This window comes from Sorex araneus, chromosome 10 (assembly GCF_027595985.1).
Source record: "Sorex araneus isolate mSorAra2 chromosome 10, mSorAra2.pri, whole genome shotgun sequence".
Classification (NCBI taxonomy): Eukaryota; Metazoa; Chordata; class Mammalia; order Eulipotyphla; family Soricidae; genus Sorex; species Sorex araneus.
The window spans coordinates 24,852,705-24,865,162 of record NC_073311.1 but is presented as its reverse complement, the minus strand read 5'-3'; positions in this window follow the sequence as shown (position 1 = coordinate 24,865,162).

The following is a 12,458-nucleotide window of genomic DNA, read 5'->3' as shown; positions in this document are numbered from 1 at the left end:
TGATGTCCTGTAGGACAATTCAAAGGCTCACACTCATGTCCCTTTAAAGCCTCATATAAAGATTTTTGATTCAAGTCCAAAGCTAGGAATCCAGGTTCTCCAAACACCTGCCGTGCCTCACAATGTTCTCAGTTGCTTCTTTGTGTGAGGAGGCAGTAGTTTCAAAATACTCTATCGATGTTGAGAACTCTGGATCCAAGAGTCAGAAGAAATTTGACTCTTTGACAGGAAATTTGAAACTTTTCAGGAGAGACCCAATATCCTCTTTTTTAAAGATTTTTCTTTTATACTTCATTTTATATCTCTTTTGTCAGGCTGCAAATAAGCAAATCATCTGCATATTATAGAGAAAACTCCTTATTTTAGTTTCTGTTATATCAGGAGACTAAGCTCCTTATCACTACCGTGTTTACTAAGCTCCTTATTACTACAGCTTTTTATTACTGCTGTGAAGGCCTATCTTTAAATCCCTGAAGCCAAACTGTTCAGGTATTTCTGACTGGGGTCAGTCCTTTTGAAAGCAGAGATATTGTAGGTCACGGGATACCAACGAAGGCATCCCCAAGATCCTATAGTGCAGTCTTTGACACAATAGGATGCAAGGGACTAATATCTATATTTATTGCCTTTAGATCTTGTAATAATCTATAGTTGCTATTTGCTTTATTTACAGGTGAAATGTAAATAATGAGTTATTTAATGAGGACTGGAACAATTTTTATAAACCAAAATAGAAATAGTTTGATATGTTTTGACCTGAGGAACTTCAGGCTTCATGGGATACTCTTCCTGCCTCTGGCTTCATGGGGTACTTCCTTCAAAGGAAATTCCCAGTTCTTTCAAAATTTGGACATGGTTGACCCTTTCTGCTGTTTTAGAAACTTTAGTATTCTAGACCTGAGAATTTATAAGATTTATAAGAATTCTTCCGGACTTCTGAGGGGAAATAAATACCTAGGCCATAAAAAGATTGACATCTCTTTCAAAGAAGTAGTGACTTGGACAATGATGTGCCGAAGTCTTAGTAAACCCCTTTCTAGTTGAGGTACATATTGAAAGGAGTTGGTGAAGTATTGAAACTTTCCTCGCAGGGAAAAGAAAGGGGGTATGACAGGATTGAGGTTGGCCATCAATTCCAGTGACATGAATCCCAGTTACATGAATTCCAATCACATCAATTTCAGTCAAGGTAGGCGAAGGGCCCAGCAGGTTTAGTATCCTTCACTGTATCACTGAATCACTGTCATCTCATTGTTCACTGATTTGCTTGATCAGGCAACAGTAATGTCTCCATTTGTCCCAGTCCTGAGATTTTAGCAGCCTCTCTTTATTCGTCCTTCCCAATGGTGCCATATTGGAGGCTCTTTCAGGGTCCGGGGAATGAGACCCAGCATTGTTACTGGTTTTGGCATATTGGATATGCCGCAAGGAGCTTGCCCGGCTCTGCCGTATAGTTTTCTTATAAAATAAAAAATCAGCTTTTCTACCTGCCATGTGAAGGGCCACCTTAGGCTCTGTGGTGTAGTGATGATGGGTGCAGATGGCGGTGAATCTTGTCAGGTTCTCAGTCTCTGTTATCAAGAATGAATACTCCCCTTATCCCAGAGGTTGGAGGAGATGCCTTATCTGGGTTGTCCTTGTCCCAGTTATCAAAGACTTGAAAAACTCTGGAGGGGTTCAGGTACTATCCTGCACTTATTTCTTTCAAGATTACCTTTATAAGTTTTCTTGTCACATATGTGAGCATTCTTCGACTAATTAGGTTTATTTCCATTCTATCTTTCAGAAAGTTATTTACTTTTTTCTTATTCAGAAAACATGTTTCTTTTTTTATCCTCTGAACTCCTATATATACTGCCATATAAAATTGTATTTTCTGGGGCCAGAGTGACAGTACAGTGGGTTGGTCATTTGCCTGCAATGTGGCTGACCCAGGTTTGATCTTTGAAATCCCATACCATCCCCTGAGCACCACAAGGAGTAATACCTGAGTACAGAACCAGGAGTAACACCTAAACCCCTGGTGTTTCTCAAAGAAAAAAAGTGTACTTTATTTCATTTAAAAGTCCTTCTGTCAGAGAGGTAGTATGGGGGTAAGGCACATACATACCTTGTATGAGGTCAGCCCCAGCTTGATCCCTGGCACTTCATGTGGTCCCTGAGCACTGCCAGCAATCACTTATGAGCATCTGGACAGGATTAGCTCCTTGATACCACTGTTGTGTCCAATTCACCTCCTTTCATTAAAAAAAAAAAAATCTTTAAATGTAAAAAACTAAAGAACGCCGAGGGGTGAGTGCACTCGGGGGCTCTCTAGGCGGCTCTGTCTCACCGCCCGCGTCCGGTGCCCCAGAACCGCTGTGTGTGCTGTCAGTCAAGGGCACGCGACAGAAAGAAGAAGGAAGAAGGCCAAACTGGTTGCTCGATCCGTTTATTTCATTCTCTCCCTCTGCTTCTCTCCCGCTCTCCTGGATCTCTCCCCGTGTATCTGGCCCCCCAACCCACTCTTCCAGCCTAGTTAAATCTCCACAGCATGAGGGGGTTGGGGTGTACACATAGGTGTGGTCACCATCAATAGGGTAAGGTCCTTTCCCTTAGGGGATGCTTCTCCTAGGACTTAATTCTCTTTCAGCAGGAGGATCCACCCAAGGGCGGAGTCCCATGAATGTGTTTCTCTTCTCCTCAGCCAGCAAACATATACAAATTCATAATATTAATTATTTTGTATGGACACAATAAGAGATGCATTAAAGTTTATAGAATTGCTCTCCTGGGGCCATCTCAATCTCAGACTACAGTGCTCAGGCCTGATCAGTCTTTCCTATCCCTGGCAGGGTCCCAGTCTCATAATTACCATTGGATCATGACAGTGTTTGTCTATGATCAAGCTCTTAACTTATAGTTAAGAATTAGGCACTTTGGCCAGGCCCATCTCGATGCCAGGGTAGCACATAACTCACCGCTTGTCCTGGATCCTTCCCATCCCACGTCAGGGACCCTGCTTTGGGGTGCTAGGAACTGAGGGCAACTGAGGCTTAAGTGGAGAAAGCAGATGCCCGGGAGGGAATATTCGAGGCCAATTAATTCCCAAGTTATAAAAACATAATATTGTCTTCTTGTGTCTATACAAAACAGTCATAGCTTTAAAGTAAATTATTCAAAAGGCACAAGAAGAAGAGAAAGGCAATATTAACTTATATAATATAAATTCAGTATCCTAAGAAGGTCTGACCTTGCAAATTAGCAGAGTCAGATTAAGGGAAAGCCTCGGATGAACTCTTTTGGGGAAGAGAGCATGGAGAAGTGATTATAGCTAAACAAAGGGATGGGAGAGAGTCGGGAACACCTTGATGGGTAAGACTGGGGTAAGCCTAAACTCTGGGGAAAACCGGGCCAAGCTACTTGTGGCAAGCGGGGAGAGGACAAAGTAATGTCATCCTACATTTAAATTCAACAAGCATTAAAAATCAAGGGAGATAATTTTGGCACTCCATTTAAAAATAGTCATGATCTCATTGCCACCCTTTCTCTCCTCCCAGTATCTAACTGGACATTCATGGTTAGCCAAACCGCCCACAACTGAGGTCAGTGTTTTGAGGCAGTCAAGGAAATTTATGAAGCTTTGGTTTGTGAAGCTTCAAGGTAAGCTTTTTAATAATAATTATTTTCCACTAAAATTTAACAGTTCATACAAGTCATTTCTATATGTCATTAAATATGAGATTCAGGTAGTCAATAAAAAGCATTATCATGTTTTTTTGAATTTGTGTCCTTAAGGTATCACTGTATCACTGTCATCCCGTTGATCATCGATTTGCTCCAGTGGGCCCAGTAACGTCTCCATTCATCCTAGCCCTGAGATTTTAGCAGCCTCTCTTTACTCATCCTTCCCAATGGTGCCACAATAGAGGATCTTCAGAGTCAGGAGAATGAGACCCATCATTGTTACTGTATTTGGCATATGAATATGCCATGGGGAGCTTGCCAGGCACTTCCCCTTCCCCATGTGGGCAGTAAACTCTTGGTAGCTTGCCAGGTTCTTCAAGAGGGAGAAATAGGCTATCGAATGTCCTTAAGGTAATTTAAGAAAATACAATTGAGAAGAAAGGAATGAAAACCTTAGTAGAGTTTTGCTTAGAGGCTAGATACTCCTTTGATAGCTGATAGCCTTGCCTCATATTCTGTTTCATTTTCATCTCACACAGAAATAACCACTTTTAACTGGAGAGAGAATTCTCTTGATCAAATATTATCATGTTTATTCCTTTCCTTACGAAGCATGATGTATTTTATATCCTTTACTTTCAAAGTTGTCCTTTTTTGCTCTAATTTCACAGAAATGAGGATCTTTTTAAACTTTTAAAACCTTCATTTCAAAATGATAAGTGAATGGAGAAACAGCGCTGCATTACTAGCTTTTTGGTCCAGAGCATTCATCTGTCACACTCGCCACTACTCTTGTCCCAGACTTATCCTTAGATATACTAAGTTTCAAGTTTAAAGATGTTAGATGCTCCAGACACAAGTCATTAATTGAGGCCTCACTGTCAATTTGGACTTGGTACTGCAGATTGTTCTGGGAAAAGTAGGCCCTGTCAGTCTTCAGAATGCAAACCAGAGCAGCCTCTCCATGGAGTGGTCCTCTTCTTCCTGGGCTTCCTCTGATTTTTCTTTGTGTATTTTTATTTTTTTGCTTTTTGGGTCACACCCAGCAATGCACAGGGGTTACTCCTGGCTGATGCTCTCAGGAATTACTCATGGCGGTGCTCGGGGAACCATATGGGATTCTGGGAATCGAACCTGGGTCAGCCGTATGCAAGGCAAACATCCTACCCACTGTGCTATATCACTCTAGTCCCTTCCTTTGTGTTTTAGACCCTTTCTTTTCCAATTACGCACAGTGAGAACCAAGGCCTTTCTTCAACCTGGGTATACTGATTTCTTTTGGCATCTCTGAGTCAAGAAAGGTACCTGCCACTCTGAGCTTGAGATACTGTGGTAAAAAAGACTTTCACTGGTTGAGACTTTTGTTCTTCCCTTGTGTTCTACACTTGAAACACAGTGGCCATCAAATGTGAAGAACTCACGCCAACCACTCACTCCTCTGTAAGTTCCTCTGATCACTTGTGCTTTGCCCAAGAAAAAAGACAGATTCACCATTGTGAGATGGGGGAGGGGGCTCCACACTTGCATCCATCTAGAATGTTTTATCCTAGAGCTAAAGAAAGCACTCTAGAAGCTAAGAAGGATCCTCAGCAGCTTGTTGTGAGTCCTGTACCTTGTTTAGATTCTTTTGCTTAGGCATGTCTGATTTTTAAGCCAAGCGATTTTAAGCATCAGTGTACATTAGTGAGAGTGATTTGGTGTGACCTTTTCCATATTGGTGTTTGGATTCCAATCTCTGCCATGGTGGATATTCTCTGTGCCTGCTGGTGCTTCATTAGAATTTTTTGTGGCCAACTGGTCTATCTCCCCTTAGCTTTGTCTATCACAGAGAACTATTTGTCTCCAGTTAGTAAGATATTTTTAATGGGTCTGGTATCTGCCAAGTAAGAAGGTGAGTTAAAAGATGATATTAAATTCAGTCATTCTAGTGGAATCCCCTGTAAGTAGCATCTAAGCCTTTCCAGTTCAACAGTTTGAAAGTAGAGAAGGGACTGTGTGTCCAATACTAGCTTGCTGGCTAGCCATGTCCATCCATTCCTACTGGCTATTGCCTCAGAAATTATCGCCCCTCCCCAGATATAGGCTGCTCCTGGCCAAATTGGGTTCCCTGAGACCGGAGAGTGGTGGGTTGCTTGCCTTGCACGTGGCCAACTAGGGTTCAATCCCCAGCATCCCTTATGGTCCTCCGAGTACCGCCAGGAGTAATTCCTGAGTGCAGAGCCAGGAGTACCTGAGTATCACGGTGTGTGACCCCAAAACTAAAAATAAATAAAACAAATTTGGTTCCCTGTCAGGTCTTTGAGAGAAAGGCCATTTCTGATCTAGGACTGTTCTGAGGAGTAGTTTTCTCTTAGGAGTAGTCTTGTCATGTAGAGGTGATAGCATAAAGTTGTGAGATCCTGTGCTTCCAGAGACTCAGAAGAAAGAAGCTGGAATTTTGTGTTGGAAAGATTCATAATGCCCAATGTGGCTGACTCTTTGATCTCCTTCTCTTCCAGAGACTGACTATGCTGCCTATTTTAGGTTCCAATTCTCTTTGCAGCCTTTTGATACTACAAATGCATACACGGTTCATAAAGAATTTCTTCCCATTTTCCTGATCTCTAGCAAAATAATTCCATTTGTGATATTACATAGACACCTACTGTTTCATTTAAAGTCATGACTTTCCACTGTCAAGCACATACACAGACTATGCAATACTAGAATAAAACACCCTTTTCTACTTGGTCATGGATTTGTGGCTATAATGAGACCATCCAGATAGAATGACGCCAGCAGGCTTTCAGGTGGGATGGAAGTGGCATTTCCTGTTTTTAAACACCAGGTCACACACAGACACAGATGGGAAGGCACTTTATTGCTTACACTTTTACATAACAGAGAACAAATTTATTCCCTATCCAGAACCAGATGGGAATCCAAAAATTGGAACCAGAAGATATCCCGTTCCCATGGGCTGGAGCAATAGCACAGTGGGTAGAGCATTTGCCTTACATGTGGCTGACCTGTGTTCGATTCCTCTGTCGCTCTCGGAGACCCCGGCAAGCTACTGAGAGTATCTCACCCGCACGGCAGAGCCTGGCAAGCTACCCGTGGTGTATTCAATATGCCAAAAACAGTAACAACAAGTCTCACAACAGAGGCATAACTGGTGCCCGCTTGAGCAAATCGATGAGCAATGGGATGACAGTGACAGTGATGTGGCCAGGGGCACCTTTGTTTAATCAGAAGGAACAAAAATTCCCCACTACATGGGTAGAATCAAGAACTCATGTGTACACAGAGGAAACTCCTGAAAATGCCTGATACTTCACGATCCAGAACACTACTTCCCATCTTCCAAATGTTGGGAGCATCTGGGAAAATGGCTACATGTAGATACCACCCTTTCTTAATCTTTGAAGTTCCTGGTATACAGAGATCTGTCAGGACCCTCCTAAGTTCCTTTCTGGGTATCAGATTTATTCCAAATTCCCGGTACTGAGGCTGGAATAATAGTACAATGGAAAGTGTGTTTGCCTTGCATGTGCCCCAAATGGGTTCGATCCCCAGCACCCCATACTTTTCCCTGAGCCTGCCAGGAGTGATCCCTGAGCTCAGAGCCAGAAATAAACCATGAGCACAGGTGGATGTGCTCCCCAAATGAAAACAAACAAACAAAATTTCCACTGCCTTGTGCCTCCAAAAGTAATCATGAAACCCAAGTTTTTGGAAAGAGAGATAAATGTTTCTTTGCTACAGTGAACAGAGCTAAGGAGGATAGCAAGATCTCCAATCTGGGCCTGCCTCAAGAGTGTCTTTTATACAAAATTAGTTCTTAAGCAGGTAAAACAAAGATCAAGGGTCATTTGTCATGCTAGCAGAGTTCAGTTTTTTATCACCCTTTGTGGCAAATTGAAAGTTTTGATCGTACACTCTTATTTCTTCATGGTTCAAGAACCACAGCCACTATAGCCATATCCTGAGAGGACTCAGAAGGGGGCGGAATGGACCAATCCAAGATTCAAGTATATTTGCTTAAGAATTTAACAGGTTAGGGTAGAGTGTTCCAAGAGAAAAATGACAATGATTTCTACCACCAGTAAGCAACCTGGTGAGAAATAAGGTGCGAGAAATGTAGGTGGACTCGAACTAATTTCCAAAGGAATCCATGACCACAAAGGTCGTTTCCACTGCCACTCAGGTCAATCAACTGACAGAGTAGACTGAGAAACTCGGGTTTCCAAGCTGGCGGATTAGAAGTTTCTCCTGTTCTCAGAGTGATCATCTTACCTGAACAGTCAGAGCACAAAGTTTGTATGGGAACAGCAGCCAAGAAGGAGACCCTACCTTACCTGTTTCGTGGCCTCCTCCAGGCTCCCCTGCCTCCCAGGCTCCTGGCCCATAGTCACTGAACAGCCTGGATCCTCACTGGGTTTCTCTGACAGCTCAGAGAGCAGGTCCTGTCCCTCTGTCTGTGCTTTTCCAACTTGAGCTGTTTGTCAGGCAGTAGTGGGTGCAGCTATACACAGGGATCTAGTGTAGAAGTCAGGTCCTGCTGTGTAACAGAAGCCCAGTCCCCCCAAAAAAGAACAGGGAAGCATGTCTTAGAAAATGTGAGTGGCACACCAGTGAGCACCAAAATAAATCCTCAGTCCCCTGTGACCTGGTCCTGCAGGCACACTGTCTTTTCTACACGCAAATAACATAAGGGTTAGGCTCTGGGCAGGAAGGATAAAATGAGGGAAACTGTTCTTTTAATTTTTCTTTAGGGGAAGGGAAAGGCAGGTTCTGGTCTCTACAAGTTTCTAGTTTCTAATATTGAATTTAACTCCTAATTTCTTTGACCCTTGGGTGATAATAAAACACTGAGAAGTTCTTTTGCGATTATGCTTATAATTGAAAGATTCCAATTATGGAGTAAAATCTTAGAATTTTAAAAATAATATATGTAATTCAAAGCATGTGGGTGCAAATCCAGGGCTAAAGATATATTCCTCCTTGAGAGATTAATTATAATTATCTGTATGTTGGCCAAATTCTTTGATGATTAGATCCCCTCTCTGAATTTTTCTAAAAAATAATGTAATTCATTGCTTTGAATTTGTAATGTGAATTTAGAAGTAGAATGTCCTAGCCGTGCTTCTACCGGCCCACTCTTTCCTATTACTGCCTGGTTAGCAAAATTGTCATTCTTTTTCAGTTTTGTTCATGCCTCCAAATACCCAGTTTCCTGATCACCAGATAAAATTAGGCATTGTCCTCAGCAAATAACTCAGTTTTAAGTTTTCCCTTCTTTTTCTTCTCTTCAGTTAGATGGTGTTAAACACTTAGTGAGTCCCTCTCTGTGTAGAGAATATTGCTTCTTAACTTCTGACAGTCTGGGAAGGGAGACAGGTAAATGAGAAAGATTATTACAATGTAAAGAGGGCCATAATGGGGTTTTACACTTTTCTCGTTACTAGAAAAGAATATCCCTAATTGGTATGACTACTGGGGGTCTGAAAATACTCTAAAAACTGTTCTAAGCACATTGATAGTTAAAGTGTTTCTAAGTCTCAAAAATAATCTATTCTTGTCCTCCCCCGCCCCAATGAGACCCTAGGATGCCACCCACGAACAGTCCCTCCGGCTGCTGATTAAGCTGCTTAACAGCCACGATCCCAGAGACACACAAATGAGTCTCGGAACCCAGCAGATTTTGGCAGAAATGCATCTGGACTTTGCGTTAGGTTACCGGCGCCGGGTACCCCAGGTGGGAAAAGGTGTTGTCCTTCCACCTATTGCCCCTGGCGGCTCAGAGGCCGCCATCTTCCAGAGGTCCTTGGACAGTCAGGTATGGGCCAGCAGTGAGGAGACACGTGGGGCCTCACGGGATGAAGGTGGAGTCGGCACTTGTCCTCCCCTGCCCCAACAAGACTCCAAGTCACACCCATGAACGGTTCCTCTGGCTACTGATTAAGCTGCTTAATGGTCATGATCCTAGAGACACACAAACGAATCTTGGAACCCAGTTGCTTTTGGCAGAAATCCCTCCAGATTTAATTATTAACATTTCAGAATTCCAAAATCGTGTGGCCACGGTTTGGGGCTGCGTGACATCGTATGCTACTCATAATCAGCAATAAAAACCAAATTGTCTAATGTTGCCTTTTCATCAGGGCTGAGTGTTGGGGGAAAATCCCAAACAATAATAGTGGGTCCGGTGTCAAAATATTGAATGCAATCAAAGTACAGAGAGAGTAATGTGGAAATCATCTACGACACAGGTAGGGAGAGGGTGTGGTATGCGGGGTATACTAGGATTTTTGGTGGTGGAAAATGTGCACTGGTGAAGGGACAGGTGTTTCATCATTGTATGACCGAGACTTAAACCTGAAAGCTTTGTAACTGTTCTCATGGTGATTCAACAAATACATTTATATAAAAAATAATAGTCTACCAAATTATAACAACAGAAATTTCAGTAGTGGAAAGCTTCAAAAAATACTGTAACTCCTAAATAAACTTATAATGAAAAGTTATTCACTTAAATTTCCATAAAGCATATTATTCAGCTACTACAGCTTTGGGAGTAGTACCTTATTATATAGGAATACCATACTGGGTTTAAATTTTAGATGTTGGGTCTAGAGAGATTGTCTAGTGGGTGGGGTGCTTGCCGTGCACAGGGTCTACCTGGATTCGATCCCAGGCGTCCCAGATGATCGACAGAGCCTTCTGGGCATGATCCCTGAGTGCAGGGTCAGTCACCACCTCTGGTGGCCCTGTAATCAACCAAAAATAGTTATGTTTTAGATCTTATTTTCAAGTTGTGTGACCCTAGGCAAGTTGATTTCATTGCCGGAGTATAAACAGTTATTACACTCACCCACCTGATAGCTCTGAAAAATAGACAGATAGTGTTTGAGTTTCTCAGTTAAGTGCTCCTAAAACTTTGAACTACCTTGAAAAAGGCGAATATGTTTTGGTTGTTGCTGGTTTTTTTGGCTTGGGAACACACCAGGGGTGTTCAAAGCTTACTCCTGCTTCTGTACTCAGGTCACTCCTGGTTGGTACTTGAACCATATAATGCTGGCGACTGAACTGGAGTTTTCCACATGCAAAACAAATGTTTTAACCCCTGTCCTATCTCTCCAGCGTGGAAAACATGTTTTAATGCTAATATTATTCATGTGTGATGGGACCACCAAATTGGTGAGTGGTCAAACCATTCAAAAACCCTAGGACTTTGAATATTTCACATTGAAATCCTGACAAATGTGAGGGGAGGAATAAGCTGTGATGGTAGAGAAAGCTGAGATATAGTTCTATTTCGGGTGGCCAGAGAAAAATATTAAAAGGAAAAACAAGCTTAAATTTAGTCTTAGACTTGTATCATTTGCTATTAAAGAGAAAAAGGAGAGGACACAGGATGAACTTTTGCATTTATCTAGTTTAGTGTAATAAATTTGCTTTTCCTTCATGCTTATACCAATATATTTGATTTATTTTTAAAAATAATTTCCTTTGTACACTTTCCTTCACTGTTGTTCTTGTCTTTCCATGCTTCCCTTTTCTGTTGTTGTTGTAATTGTTGTTGTCATGACCTGAAGTTGAACTTTGATGCTGGGATACTTTTATTAATTAATTTATTTTTTGTTTTTTGGGTCACACTTAGCGATGCTTAGTGGTTACCCCTGGCTCTGCACTCAGGAATTACTCTTGGCAGTGCTCGGGGAACCATATGGGATGCTGGGAATTGAACCCGGGTCAGCCGTATGCAAGGCAAACGCCCTACCTGCTGTACTACTGCTCCAGCCCCGATGCTGAATACTTTTATGCTGTGATGCTTGCCAGAGGCGACACATCAGGCTGCAGTGCACACATACTCAGCCGCGGAGCTCACTAAGGTTTATACTCCTTTAGCTGATTGGGGGCCACATGTAGTGGTGCTCAGGAATCATTCCTGAAGTGTGGTAGCAGGCACAATGTTCAGGTTCTTGTCATCTGGCAGTCAGAAATGAAAACAAGGGATGGAGAATGAATGGCTGAATTCAGTAAAGTTTTTATCCAGAGTACAGTAAAGAAAGGGTAAAGAGTGTAGGGAAACTTATGGACAGAGTCTACTTAAGCAGGAGTCTCCTAAAGACTGAAATTTACCCCATTTATACCTCTTTAACAAAGGTAGAAGGGTATGCATTTTGTTTTTATGTTCTAGAATGTGCACTATCAAAAATGAAGTAGCTTAGATGATTCTCTTCCGAGGATCTGTCAGGCAGAGCTTACGTCATCTAGGAAATCAGGCCCATCCTTCAATTTTCGTTACATTCCATGCTGGTAATATATTTTTGTTTTCGTTTAGGGCCATATCACTAATCTCACTCTGTCTATTTTGTCTCTATCAACAGTGCTCGTGGGACCATATGAAGTGCCAGGGATTGAACCAGAGTTAACTGTGCTCAAGGCCAACATCTTCACTCCTGCACTATCTCTCTGGCCCACCTTTCTAAATGGAGGTTCAGAAGTGGAGGGTTAGAAGTTAAGGTTCTTGGGCTTGCTGGGGAGTGGAGAAGGTGGGGTGTGCAGAATGGCACCAAAATATTTACATATAGGCTGGTCAAAGGTTGGAGTTCCTGGTTGTGGCACTTCTAACACGTTTATAGCTGTGGTTCTCACCAAAAAGATTTGCAACACTTTTTGTTATGCTCACACACAGCTGGTTTGTGGGGCAACTAGAAATCACTTGCAGGCTCAGGGAATCACAAAGAGCAGAGCTGCCAGGCTTAAATAGCAGAACTACCACGATGGGGCTCATTGTATAGAGGAAA